At 44.1% G+C, this 15,501-nt stretch overlaps 1 pseudogene; it reads left to right on the forward strand.

The window, feature by feature from the left end:
• Positions 1 to 15,501, forward strand: part of LOC133542612 (neuronal PAS domain-containing protein 3-like) — a 232,873-nt pseudogene that overhangs the window by 165,470 nt on the left and 51,902 nt on the right.

Raw genomic sequence — 15,501 nt, forward strand, 5'->3', positions numbered from 1 at the left:
TAGACCCCAATCACCTGAGGAACACTTTTTGCAATTGGCCCAAACCCTGCGAAAAACTGTTCTTTTCATCGACCCAATCTGGTTTCTTAGGGATCTACAAGGTCTGAGTTGAACCCTTTTCCGTCCTAAGAGGCCTAATACAGTCCCAAAAGAACCCAAGTGGTTTTAGATGATCAGTTGACCAAAAGTATACCCAAAAAGGTTACGGCCCCGGACTCTTTGGGTACACTTCAGGGCTTAGTCTGTTTTGGGTCCTCCGGGTTCTTTAAGTGGAAGACTCTGGGACTTTCGGTTCTGTTTGTGAATAGAAATAAACCCCAATCACCTTAGGAACACTTTCTGCAATTGGCCCAAACCCTGCGAAAAACTGTTCTTTTCATCGACCCAATCTGGTTTCTCAGGTATCTACAAGGTCTGAGTTGAACCCTTTTCAGTCCTAAGGGGCCTAATACAGTCCCAAAAGAACCCAAGTGGTTTTAGATGATCAGTTGACCTAAAGTATACCCCAAAAAGGTTATGGCCCCGGACTCTTTGGGTACATTTCAGGGCTTAGTCTGTTTTGGGTCCTCCGGGTTCTTTAAGTGGAAGACTCTGGGACTTTCTGGTCTGTTTGTGAATAGGAATAGACCTTGATCACTTTAGGAACACTTTTTGCAATTGGCCCAAACCCTGCGAAAAACTGTTCTTTTCATCGACCCAATCTGGTTTCTTAGGGATCTACAAGGTCTGAGTTGAACCCTTTTCCGTCCTAAGAGGCCTAATACAGTCCCAAAGGAAACCAAGTGGTTTTAAATGATCGGTTGACCCAAAGTATACCCAAAAGGTTTACGGCCCCAGACTCTTTGGGTACATTTCAGGGCTTAGTCTGTTTTGGGTCCTCCGGGTTCTTTAAGTGGAAGACTCTGGGACTTTCGGGTCTGTTTGTGAATAGGAATAGACCCCAATCACCTGAGGAACACTTTTTGCAATTGGCCCAAACTCTGCGAAAAACTGTTCTTTTCATCGACCCAATCTGGTTTCTTAGGGATCTACAAGGTCTGAGTTGAACCCTTTTCCGTCCTAAGGGGCCTGATACAGTCCCAAAGGAAACCAAGTGGTTTTAAATTATCGGTTGCCCAAAAGTATACCCAAAAGGGTTACGGCCCCGGACTCTTTGGGTACATTTCAGGGCTTAGTCTGTTTTGGGTCCTCCGGGTTCTTTAAGTGGAAGACTCTGGGACTTTCGGGTCTGTTTGTGAATAGGAATAGACCTTGATCACTTTAGGAACACTTTTTGCAATTGGCCCAAACCCTGCGAAAAACTGTTCTTTTCATCGACCCAATCTGGTTTCTTAGGGATCTACAAGGTCTGAGTTGAACGGTTTTCCGTCCTAAGAGGCCTAATACAGTCCCAAAAGAACCCAAGTGGTTTTAAATGATCAGTTGACCAAAAGTATACCCAAAAAGGTTACGGCCCCGGACTCTTTGGGTACATTTCAGGGCTTAGTCTGTTTTGGGTCCTCCGGGTTCTTTAAGTGGAAGACTCTGGGACTTTCGGTTCTGTTTGTGAATAGAAATAAACCCCAATCACCTGAGGAACACTTTCTGCAATTGGCCCAAATCCTGCGAAAAACTGTTCTTTTCATCGACCCAATCTGGTTTCTTAGGTATCTACAAGGTCTGAGTTGAACCCTTTTCCGTCCTAAGGGGCCTGATACAGTCTCAAAGGAAACCAAGTGGTTTTAAATTATCGGTTGCCCAAAAGTATACCCTAAAGGGTTACGGCCCCGGACTCTTTGGGTACATTTCAGGGCTTAGTCTGTTTTGGGTCCTCCGGGTTCTTTAAGTGGAAGACTCTGGGACTTTCGGGTCTGTTTGTGAATAGGAATAGACCTTGATCACTTTAGGAACACTTTTTGCAATTGGCCCAAACCCTGCGAAAAACTGTTCTTTTCATCGACCCAATCTGGTTTCTTAGGGATCTACAAGGTCTGAGTTGAACGGTTTTCCGTCCTAAGAGGCCTAATACAGTCCCAAAAGAACCCAAGTGGTTTTAAATGATCAGTTGACCAAAAGTATACCCAAAAAGGTTACGGCCCCGGACTCTTTGGGTACATTTCAGGGCTTAGTCTGTTTTGGGTCCTCCGGGTTCTTTAAGTGGAAGACTGTGGGACTTTCGGTTCTGTTTGTGAATAGAAATAAACCCCAATCACCTTAGGAACACTTTCTGCAATTGGCCCAAACCCTGCGAAAAACTGTTCTTTTCATCGACCCAATCTGGTTTCTTAGGGATCTACAAGGTCTGAGTTGAACCCTTTTCAGTCCTAAGAGGCCTAATACAGTCCCAAAGGAAACCAAGTGGTTTTAAATGATCTGTTGACCCAAAGTATACCCAAAAGGGTTACGGCCCCGGACTCTTTGGGTACATTTCAGGGCTTAGTCTGTTTTGGGTCCTCCGGGTTCTTTAAGTGGAAGACTCTGGGACTTTCGGTTCTGTTTGTGAATAGAAAAAAACCCCAATCACCTTAGGAACACTTTCTGCAATTGGCCCAAACCCTGCGAAAAACTGTTCTTTTCATCGACCCAATCTGGTTTCTTAGGGATCTACAAGGTCTGAGTTGAACCGTTTTCCGTCCTAAGAGGCCTAATACAGTCCCAAAGGAAACCAAGTGGTTTTAAATGATCGGTTGACCCAAAGTATACCCAAAAGGGTTACGGCCCCGGACTCTTTGGGTACATTTCAGGGCTTAGTCTGTTTTGGGTCCTCCGGGTTCTTTAGGTGGAAGACTCTGGGACTTTCGGGTCTGTTTGTGAATAGGAATAGACCCCAATAACTTTAGGAACACTTTTTGCAATTGGCCCAAACCCTGCGAAAAACTGTTCTTTTCATCGACCCAATCTGGTTTCTTAGGGATCTACAAGGTCTGAGTTGAACGGTTTTCCGTCCTAAGAGGCATAATACAGTCCCAAAAGAACCCAAGTGGTTTTAAATGATCGGTTGACCAAAAGTATACCCAAAAGGTTTACGGCCCCGGACTCTTTGGGTACATTTCAGGGCTTAGTCTGTTTTGGGTCCTCCGGGTTCTTTAAGCGGAAGACTCTGGGACTTTCTGGTCTGTTTGTGAATAGGAATAGACCTTGATCACTTTAGGAACACTTTTTGCAATTGGCCCAAACCCTGCGAAAAACTGTTCTTTTCATCGACCCAATCTGGTTTCTCGGGTATCTACAAGGTCTGAGTTGAACCCTTTTCAGTCCTAAGGGGCCTAATACAGTCCCAAAAGAACCCAAGTGGTTTTAGATGATCAGTTGACCAAAAGTATACCCAAAAAGGTTACGGCCCCGGACTCTTTGGGTACACTTCAGGGCTTAGTCTGTTTTGGGTCCTCCGGGTTCTTTAGGTGGAAGACTCTGGGACTTTCGGGTCTGTTTGTGAGTAGGAATAGACCTTGATCACTTTAGGAACACTTTTTGCAATTGGCCCAAACCCTGCGAAAAACTGTTCTTTTCATCGACCCAATCTGGTTTCTCAGGTATCTACAAGGTCTGAGTTGAACCCTTTTCAGTCCTAAGGGGCCTAATACAGTCCCAAAAGAACCCAAGTGGTTTTAGATGATCAGTTGACCAAAAGTATACCCAAAAGGGTTACGGCCCCGGACTCTTTGGGTACATTTCAGGGCTTAGTCTGTTTTGGGTCCTCCGGGTTCTTTAAGTGGAAGACTCTGGGACTTTCGGTTCTGTTTGTGAATAGAAATAAACCCCAATCACCTTAGGAACACTTTCTGCAATTGGCCCAAACCCTGCGAAAAACTGTTCTTTTCATCGACCCAATCTGGTTTCTTAGGGATCTACAAGGTCTGAGTTGAACCCTTTTCAGTCCTAAGGGGCCTAATACAGTCCCAAAAGAACCCAAGTGGTTTTAAATGATCAGTTGACCAAAAGTATACCCAAAAAGGTTACGGCCCCAGACTCTTTGGGTACATTTCAGGGCTTAGTCTGTTTTGGGTCCTTCGGGTTCTTTAAGTGGAAGACTCTGGGACTTTCTGGTCTGTTTGTGAATAGGAATAGACCCCAATAACTTTAGGAACACTTTTTGCAATTGGCCCAAACCCTGCGAAAAACTGTTCTTTTCATCAACCCAATCTGGTTTCTTAGGTATCTACAATGTCTGGGTTGAACCCTTTTCAGTCCTAAGGGGCCTGATACAGTCCCAAAGGAAACCAAGTAGTTTTAAATGATCAGTTGCCCAAAAGGACTCTGGCCCGGACTTCTTGGGTACACTCTGGACCCTTTGGAGCACCGGCAATATCAGAGTTTTGTCTGCTATGGGGTCCTTCGGGTTCTTTAGGTGGAAGACTCTGGGACTTTCGGGTCTGTTTGTGAATAGGAATAGACCCCAATCACTTTAGGAACACTTCTGGCAAAAAAAAAAAAAAAGGGCCAAGCCATTTTTGCATTTGGCCCGAACCCTGCGAAAAACTGTTCTTTGCATCAACCCAAGTTGATGCAAAGTATCTACAAGGTCTGAGTTGAACCCTTTTCAGTCCTCAGGGGCCTAATACAGTCCCGAAAAAATCCAAGTTGTTTAAATGATCGGTTGCCCAAAAGTATACCCAAAAGGTCTCTGGCCCGGTCTCCTTGGGTACATTGTGGACCCTTTAGAGCACCGGCAATATCAGGGTTTTGTCTGTTATGGGGTCCTTCGGGTTCCTTAGGTGGAAGATTATCCTTGTTGGGGTTTTATGGAGCCTTCAGGTCTATTTCTGAAAAAGAATAGTCCCCAATTACTCTAAAGGAACACGATTGTCAAAAGCAGTACCCCAAACACTTTCCAAAAACTTCTCGTTCCATTGACCTAGTCCGGTTTGTTAAGTATCTATGAAGTCCGAATTGAACCCTTTTTGGCCTTGGGGGGTCCAGGAAAGTCCCAAAAGAAACTAAATGGTCCCCTTGAGCAAATGCCCAAAAGTATACCTAAAAGGACTACGGCCCCGGACTGCTTGGGTACGCTTCAGACCCTTTAGAGCACCAGCACTTGAAGGGGTTAGTCTGTTTTGGGCTCCCTAGGTTCTTTAGGTGGAAGACGATCCTTGTTGGGGTACTCTGGGACGTCCAGGTCAGTTCGTGAGTAGGAATGTGTCCCAAATTCTCTATAGGGACACTTCAGGCAAAATAAAAGTGCCAGACCCAGTGCCCCAAACCGTCCTAAAAACTAATCTTTCCATTATCCTAATTCGGTTTGTTAAGTATCTATAAAGTAAGACTTTAATCCTTTTTGGCCCCAGTGGGGTCCAAGAAAGGCCCAAAAGTACTCAAACAGTCCCAAGGAGCAGGTGCCCAAAGGTATATCTAAAAGGGCTCCGGCCTCAGACTCCATAGGTAGATTATGGACCCTTTAAAGCACCAGCACTTTCAGGGGTTAGTCTGTTTTAAGCTCCCTAGGTTCTTTAGGTGGAAGTTCTTTAGGAATATGCTCCAAATACTCTTGGGACGCTTCCGGCAAAAGAAAAGTGCCAGACCCAGTTCCCCAAGCCCTTCAAAAAACTGATCTTTCCATTAACCTAATTCGGTTTGTTAAGTATCTGTAAAGTAAGAATTTAACCGTTTTTGGCTGATGGGTCCAAGAAAGTCCCGAAAGTACCCAGAAGGTCCCAATGAGCAGGTGCCCAAAGGTATAGCCAAAAGGGCTCCGGCCCTAGACTTATTGGGTAGATTATGGACCCTTTAGAGAACCAGCACTTTCAGGGGTTAGTCTGTTTTAGGCTCCCTAGGTTCTTTAGGTGGAAGTTCTTTAGGAATATGCTCCAAATACTCTAGGGACACTTCCGGCAAAAGAAAAGTGCCAGACCCAGTTCCCCAAACCCTTCAAAAAACTAATCTTTCCATTAACCTAATTCGGTTTGTTAAGTATCTATAAAGTAAGAATTGAACCCTTTTTGGCCCCAAGTGGTCCAAGAAAAGCCCACCTTAAAGGGTTCTGGCCCCAGACTCCTTAGGTAGTTTCTAGACCCTTTAAAGCACCAGCACTTTCAGGGGTTAGTCTGTTTTAGGCTCCCTGGGTTCTTTAAGTAGAAGATTATCCTTATTGGGGTACTATGGTACCTTAAGTTCAGTTCATGAGTAGGAAAATGCTCCAAGTACTCTAGGGACTCTTCCGGAAAAACAAAAGTGCCGGACCCAGTACCCAAAACCCTCCAAAAAAACGAATCTTTCCAGCAACCTAATTTGGTTTGTTAAGTATCTATAAAGTAAGAATTTACCCTTTTTGGCTGATGGGTCCAAGAAAGTCCCAGAAGTACCCAAATGGTCCCAATGAGCAGGTGCCTAAAGGTATAGCCATAAGGGCTCCGGCCCTAGACTTATTGGGTAGATTATGGACCCTATAGATAACCAGGGAGCTCCCTTTAGGTGGAATATGATCCTTGTTGGGGTTTTAGGGGACCTCCAGGTGTCTTTCTGAGTAGGAAAATATTCCCCAAATACTCTCAGGACACTTGTGTGCCGGACCCATTTCCTCAAACCCTCCGAAAAACTAATCTTTCCTTAACCTAATGGTGTTCGTTAGGTATGTACACGGTCTGAATTCAACCATTTTCACTAAGGGGTCCAAGAAAGTCCAGAAAGAACCCTAGTGGTCCCAAAACTTTTAAGGGGTGAGTCCATTTCGGGGTTCTCTTGGGGCTTTGGGGGAAAGTTTCGTGGGGTTTTTCCGGTCATAAACCGGCAGCTGACTCGCTCCTCGGAGATGAATTGTGGCTAAATATTATTTTCGGTTTTATCCGATGGAACTTTCTCTGAAACAAACACTGACAACCTCAAACAAGTGGAATGTTTTTTTCTTCAAAAAGAGACAACGTTGCGTTCAGGGACGTAGCGACAGTGTCTGTTCATTAGAGACCTGCAAACACTTTCATCATCAAATGGTCTTCTGGTGTGAAAACAGGAACTAATTAAGCACTTAGGATTCGTTAGCGTGTGAGACTCGTCGCAACACCAGGATCCCGGTCAGATCTTATAGAGTCTCTATTTTCTGTTGCCCCCTACCCAACCCCTTCAAAGTACTCGCTGTAAGTAGAAACTTGCAGAACGACGCTCAGACTTTTAGGGACTGAGGACTATTCTTTGGGATGCCAAAAAGTCTCCGGCTTCAGACTCTGCCTAATAGGGTCCGGGTTTTTTCGCGATTTGTTTCGGACACCTTTTGGGACACCTTCATGTGCAGATCGGACTTTCCTTGACCTCATCCCAGGTTTAAAGGGGTGCAAGTTGAACGTGGTACGTGCTTAGAAACCGGATTAGGGTTAGGGTAGAGTGGTGACTGTTTCTAGTCTGGTTGGACAGATTAGAACTAACTGGAGCTAACTTTAGCTCTGCAGGGAAATATTCCACAGTGGTTTTCTTGTTGCCCCCAGTCTCCTCTTGGATAAATGACTGAACATTACATTTTGGAGACAGCAAAAGTGGAAACGTGTCCTTCAGGTTCCTGGTCAAAGTTTATTGAGTACCAAGTTTTCTATTTTATATTGGCCATTGCTAATGGAAAGACTTCCTCGGATGGTTGGGACACTTGGAGAATGAGGTTTGGATTTTTAGGACTACTTTCCCACCAGCGAGATGCAGATGGCTCCTGTGATGTTTCTTCACCTGGCTCCTCTGTACTCAGCCAAGCAGTCATAGGCGATGAACTGTGATCCCTGTCCGGCCAAACAAAACCATGGTCCCCTGAAGGTCCTAGGTTGTTTCAAAAGAGCCTTCACCCTTCATAAAGGCATCATCATGGTCTGCCAAGTAGGACTGAAACTTAAAGGCCTTGGGCTGCCACAAAATGAACTAATCCCTAAATGTCTCCGTGGCCCCGGAAGGTCCAACGTGCCCAAATAAAAAATGGGCAAGACCATCCTTTTTAGCCCATTTCGGACCTTCTGGGAGAACTCCATGTGCTTTCACAGACCCCTCAAATATTTACACGGGTTCGACCAGTTAAATACTTATAAACCGGGGTAAAGTGTTTCTTTACCTGGCTCCTCTGTACTCAGCCAAGCATTCATAGGTGATGAACTCTGATCCCTGTCCGGCCAAACAAAACCAGGGTCCCCTGAAGGTCCTAGGTTCTTTCAAAAGAGCCTTCACCCTTCATAAAGACATCATCATGGTCTGCCAAGTAGGACTGAAACTTAAAGGCCTTGGGCTGCCGCAAAATGAACTAATCCCTAAATGTCTCTGTGGCCCTGGAAGGTCCAACCTGCCCAAATAGAAAATGGGCAAGACCATCCTTTTTAGCCCATTTCGGACCTTCTGGGAGAACTCCATGTGCTTTCACAGACCCCTCAAATATTTACACGGGTTCGACCAGTTAAATACTTATAAACCGGGGTAAAGTGTTTCTTTACCTGGCTCCTCTGTACTCAGCCAAGCATTCATAGGTGATGAACTCTGATCCCTGTCTGGCCAGACAAAAAATGGTCCCCTAAAGGGACCGGATTCCTTCAAAAGGGCCTCCACCCCCATAAAGGTACCATGCTCCACCAAGTAGGACTGTACCTGAACTAATCCCTAAATGTGTCCGTGGCCCCAGAAGGTCCAACATGTGCCCAAATAGAAAGTGGGCAGGGCCGTCCTTTTCGACCCATTTTGGACCTTCTGGGACAAATCCCTGTACTAATAATGGGACTTCCCTGACCCTTCAAAGGTTTTTAATAGGTGTGATTTGGACCTGGTAGATACTTCTAAACCGGGGTTAGGGTTGCGGTAGAGTGGGTCCTGCAAGGTAAAGTGGTCGTTGTAAGTAAGGGGAACTCTTTCACGGTGGTTTGAGACACTTAAAGAAGGAGGTTCCACCAGGGGAGGCGCAGATGTCATAGTGTTTCTCCACCTGGCTCCTCTGTACTCAGCCAGATCCCTTTCTGGCCAAACAAAACCTTGCTCCCCTAAAGGGACCAGGTTCCTTCAAAAGGTCCATCACCCCCATAAAGGTATCATGCTCCGCCAAGTAGGACTGAACCTTAAAGGCCTTAGGTGGCCCCAAAATGGACTAATCCCTAAATGTGCTGGTATCATAGTGTTTCTTCTCTTGGCTCCTGCTTACTCAACCAGATCCCTATCTGGCCAAACTAAACCTTGGTCCCCTAAAGGGACCAGGTTCCTTCAAAAGGTCAATCACCCCCATAAAGGTATCATGCTCCGCCAAGTAGGACTGACCCTTAAAGGCTTTGGGTTGCCCCAAAATGAACTAATCCCTAAATGTGCTGGTATCATAGTGTTTCTTCTCCTGGCTCCTCTGTACTCAGCCAGATCCCTATCTGGCCAAACAAATCCCTGCTCCCCTAAAGGGACCAGGTTCCTTCAAAAGGTCCATCACCCCATAAAGGTATCATGCTCCGCCAAGTACGACTGAACCTTAAAGGCCTTGGGTTGCCCCAAAATGGACTAATCCCTAAATGTGCTGGTATCATAGTGTTTCTTCTCCTGGCTCCTCTGTACTCAGCCAGATCCCTATCCGGCCAAACAAAACCTTGGTCCCCTAAAGGGACCAGGTTCCTTCAAAAGGTCCATCACCCCCTTAGAGGTATCATGCTCCGCCAAGTAGGACTGAACCTTAAAACAGACTCATCCCACTGTGCCCATATAGGACACGGGCGGGGAGATTTTTCGGTCCCATTCCAGACCTTTTAGGTCCCCCCACCCCCCCTCCATGCTTTCATGGACGCCAGGGGTTGAAATGTAAAGGTAGGACCCTGGTCAGGGTCAGGGTTAGTACTGGTCAAATACCACCAGCTCCGGGCCGCCCCTCAGTTGAGTTCCCGTCTTCTCGCCGCCCTCGGTCTCCTCCTGGATAGAAACTTTTTGAGTACAGGAAACAGGAATGGTTCTAATCCTACTTGGGTGTCCGGTGGGTGTGGCTTCCAAGGAAGGCGGGGCTTAGCGTGAGTGTGGACTGTAGATCTACCAGGCGACAGTGTGCCCCGCCACATGACGGATGCTCCCTCGGACCTCCGGTTGACCTGCAAGTTAAACGGCGACACCCTCCCCGACCTTCCCAGCATGCTTTGTGCACACACACACACACACACACACACACATTAAAAGACACACACATTAAAACACACATATTTCCTCTGACAAGCTCTTTAAAAAAGCATCGACCCACCTCACTGAACTTTACGAGGCACACAGACACGCGCCGACGAGCTCTTTAAAACGCCATCAAGTCACCCGCTCGGACTTTACGACGTGGTTTCATCTCATGTTTTTAACCCGCGCACACACACACACACACACACACACACACACACACACACCCACACACACACACACACACTGATTACGACAAGTGTTGCGCTACCAACTCAGCCGCAACCTGATAAATATGTCTGCTCGAGTCAAGGTCAAACACACCCACTCCTACATGTCCAAACACCCGCACACACACCCGCACACACACCCGCAAACAACCATAAGCACACCCACACACACCCATACACGTACCTGCACACACACCCGCACATAACCGCACACACACCTGCACACACACCTGCACACACACCTGCACACACCCACACCCGCACACACATGCACACACCCGCACACACCCATACACACCCGCACACACCCATACACACACCCATACACACCCGCACACACGCCCGCACACACACCCGCACACACCCGCACACACCCATACACACCCGCACACACCCGCACACACCCGCACACACCCGCAAACAACCATAAACACACCCACACACACCCATACACACCCGCACACACCCGCACACACCCGCACACACACCCGCAAACAACCATAAACACACCCACACACACCCATACACGTACCCGCACACACACCCGCACATAACCGCACACACACCTGCACACACACCCGCACACACACTCGCACACCTGCACACACCCGCACACACCCACACACACCCGCACACACCCATACACACACCCATACACACCCGCACACACGCCCGCACACACACCCGCACACATCCGCACACACACTCGCACACCTGCACACACCCACACCCGCACACACACGCACACACCCGCACACACACCCGCACACACCCATACACACCCACACACACCCATACACACCCGCACACACACCCGCACGCACCCACACACACCCATACACACCCGCACACACGCCCGCACACACACCCGCACACACACCCGCACACACCCATACACACACCCATACACACACCCGGACACACCCGCACACACCCGCACACACCCGCACACACACCCGCAAACAACCATAAACACACCCACACACACCCATACACGTACCCGCACACACACCCGCACATAACCGCACACACACCTGCACACACACCCGCACACACACTCGCACACCTGCACACACCCACACCCGCACACACATGCACACACCCGCACACACACCCGCACACACCCATACACACCCATACACACACCCATACACACACGCACACATCCGCACACACACCCGCACACACCCATACACACACCCGAACACACCCCCACCCGCGCACACACCCGCACACACACCCACACACACCCACCCACACACACACTCGCACACACCCGCACACATTTTTACACACCCGCAAACACCCATACACACACCTGAACACACCCGCACATAACCACACACACACCTGCACACACCCATGCACACACACGCACACACCCGCACACACACCCGCATACACCCGCACACATTCGCACACACCCCAACACACACACACACACACACACACACACACACACACACATCCGCACACACCCGCACACACACTTGTAACTTTGTTTACTTTATTACTTGACTTGATTGCTGAAATGCTAACTATATCAGGCTAATGGTTTGAATTTTAACATTTTAGCTACTTTTGCAGGTATCTACCTCAAAGTAAAATATTCTGACACTTCACTTCTATTTTTCGCACGCTAACGTTAACTTTTAATACAGAGATACAGTCATTTTTTTTGTTATGTGACTATCCTGCTAACATGCTAACATATTGCCTTGAGCTAAATGCACAGGTGTACACATCAGAGCCAAATATTTTGTTAATTGATACATGCTAGCTGTTAGCATTGTAGGTCATTTTGCATCCGCTCACCTCAGAGTCAAATATACTGATACCATGTAATTTTAGCATGCTAACCTTGCCTTATTTTTGCAGAGATACACTTGACAGTCATATATTTTGTTACTTTTATAACATTCCATCTTGCTAACATGCTAACTGTAACAGTTTGACCTTTAGCATTGTAACGGTGTAGCTAGTTTTGCATGTATTCATTTTGAAGTAAAAAGAAATGATACTTCACACATGATGTTAGCATGTTGGCTTGTGTTGTATTCTGATCTTACGCGGGTCACCCCCCAGGTTCGTTAGATGACACATAAGCTTGTTTTGAAGGAATCCCAGACAGAGTAGCTTATTTTGATATATTTTAATCCAAAGCTTTGGGAGACCAAATCTATGCACGACACATTCAAATCGCATCGCCCTAGTTGATCTGACAATACTACCGAAGTTTCGCCTTTTACCCTCTCTCACTCGCCCCCCTCCTCCTCCAGAGCGAATTTCCATATCTATTTTCCTTCTAAGCCTGGGACATTTGAGATAAGAAGAGTGTTATGACTCCTCGTTACATTCCAACCTTCAAGGTCTACGTATGGCCAACACTTAGCTGTTTTAAAATATGACGAGGATTCAAAAAGATGTCTATCTCCGTCACTTGCTAGTTTGTCTTTAAGCTAGTTTTCTTCCCCGGCGCAGGCTGCAGGCGCTGAGGAAGGAGAAGTCGCGGGACGCGGCGAGGTCGCGGCGGGGGAAGGAGAACTTTGAGTTCTACGAGCTGGCCAAGATGCTGCCGCTGCCGGGCGCCATCACCAGCCAGCTGGACAAGGCGTCCATCATCCGCCTCACCATCAGCTACCTGAAGATGCGCGACTTCGCCAACCAGGGGGACCCGCCCTGGAACCTGCGCATGGAGGCCCCGCCCCCCAACACCTCCGTCAAAGGTGAGGCCGCTTTGGGTGTGTGTGTGGGTGTGTGTGTGTGGCTCCCTGGGGTTTGCCAGTCATTTTCATTTCTTGGGGGCGTGGTTTGGCCAGTGTTATATCCCGCCTTCTTCCTGGTTTGACCACGTAAGCTCCGCCCCACTAAAACACGCGCAAAACGAAAACCTTTGACTTGAGTTGCAGTTTTCACCTTTTTAATTGTAATTTATGACTTGTGTTGACTCCTCCCACTTTTATAACCTTGTTTTTAATTGTAATTTATGACTTGTGTTGACTCCTCCCACTTTTATAACCTTGTTTTTAATTGTGATTTATTACTTGTGTTGACTCCTCCCACTTTTCTAACCTATTTTTAATTGTAATTTATTACTTGTGTTGACTCCTCCCACTCTTCTAACCTATTTTTAATTGTGATTTTTGACTTGTGTTGACTCCTCCCACTTTTACAACCTGGTTTTTAATTGTGATTTATTACTTGCGTTGACTCCTCCCACTTTTCTAACTTATTTTTAATGGTAATTTATTACTTGTGTTGACTCCTCCCACTTTTCTAACCTATTTTTAATTGTGATTTTTGACTTGTGTTGACTCCTCCCACTTTTATAACCTTGTTTTTAATTGTGATTTATTACTTGTGTAGACTCCTCCCACTTTTCTAACCTATTTTTAATTGTAATTTATTACTTGTGTTGACTCCTCCCACTTTTCTAACCTATTTTTAATTGTAATTTATTACTTGTGTTGACTCCTCCCACTTTTATAACCTTGTTTTTAATTGTGATTTATTACTTGTGTTGACTCCTCCCACTTTTCTAACCTATTTTTAATTGTAATTTATTACTTGTGTTGACTCCTCCCACTTTTCCAACTTATTTTTAATTGTAATTTATTACTTGTGTTGACTCCTCCCACTTTTCTAACCTATTTTTAATTGTAATTTATTACTTGTGTTGACTCCTCCCACTTTTCAAACCTATTTTTAATTGTGATTTATTACTTGTGTTGACTCCTCCCACTTTTCTAACCTATTTTTAATTGTAATTTATTACTTGTGTTGACTCCTCCCACTTTTTTTACCTATTTTAAACTGTCATTTATTTACAAAAAATGGTAAACATGTAGCAAGTAAGCGCAAAAACGCCTTAAAAACCAAAACGCCTGTCTTTTTAAAAATTGCTTCTTTCAAAATAACAATCAATTCAAAATTTACAACTTAAAAATGATCAAAATAAAACAAATAATAAAAAAAATATATATAAATAAAAAAATAATATTTAAAAAATAAATAAAAATATAAAAAGGATAATAAAACAAACAAAAAAAATTATAAAGAATACGACATATGAATTTAATTAACACAAATGCTTAACAATTAGCGAGCTTGCTCGAGACCAACCTAAAAAATTATTTTTAGAAATTAATTCTTAAAAAAAATTTCAATAAATTTTAAAATAAAATATAAAATTTAATTCCAAAAATAAAAAAGAATCTGTTGCTTGACACATAGCCAGGTGGCCCAAAAATCATTTTTTAAATTTATAAATCTTATTAAAAAAATATTTTAAAAAAACAACTAATATTTATCATGTTTACAAAAAAGCGCAAAAACGCCCTAACAAACATCTTCTTAAAAATCGATTCTTAAGAATTATCAATAAATTCAAAAATTATAACAAAAAATAAAAAAAATATGTTTCATTAAAAACAAAAACTAAAAAATGCTAAAAATGTCGTGAGTAATGGCCCAATAAAATTATTTAAAATATTGATTCTTGAAAAATATTCATCTTATTCAAACAAACAAAAATAATACTTAAAACAATGTATATGAATCTTGTTTACAATAAAATAGTAAATAAGCGCAGAAATGGCCTCACAAATGTATTTTTAGAAATGAATGCTAAACCGAGTCTAAAATGTCTTTCTAAAAATGGATTCTTCAAAATGATGACTCTTACTTTAAAAAGATGAATCAAAAATACGAAAAAAATGAATCTTAGTCACAAAAAGAACAACAAACACGAAGCAAATAAGTGCGGAGATCGCCTTTTTTTTTTTTAAATAATTCTTAAAAATTATGAATCTTGTACCAGAAAAATCCATTTAAAACAGATAAAAAAGCATGACTCTAATTTAAAAATCACTTCTAAAATGTATCAATCTCTGAAAAAAAAAAATATATATACATATTAACCATGTTTACAAAAAACTGTAAACATGTAGCAAGTAAGCAAAAAACGCCTGTCTTTTAAAAAATCAATTCTTACAAATAAGCAATTAATTCAAAAATTAAAAATAATAAAAATAAAACACATAATAAAAAAATATATATAAATAAAAAATAATAAAATAAAAAAAAAAAGAAAAGATAATCAAGAATAATAAAATAAAAACAAAAACAAAAAAAATAAGACATATGAATTTAATTAACACAAATGCTAAACAAGTAGCGCGTTAGCCCGGGAACGACCTAAAAATCGTTTTTTTTTAGAAAT

The sequence above is a fragment of the Nerophis ophidion genome, linkage group LG24 (assembly GCF_033978795.1).
Source record: "Nerophis ophidion isolate RoL-2023_Sa linkage group LG24, RoL_Noph_v1.0, whole genome shotgun sequence".
Classification (NCBI taxonomy): domain Eukaryota; kingdom Metazoa; phylum Chordata; class Actinopteri; order Syngnathiformes; family Syngnathidae; genus Nerophis; species Nerophis ophidion.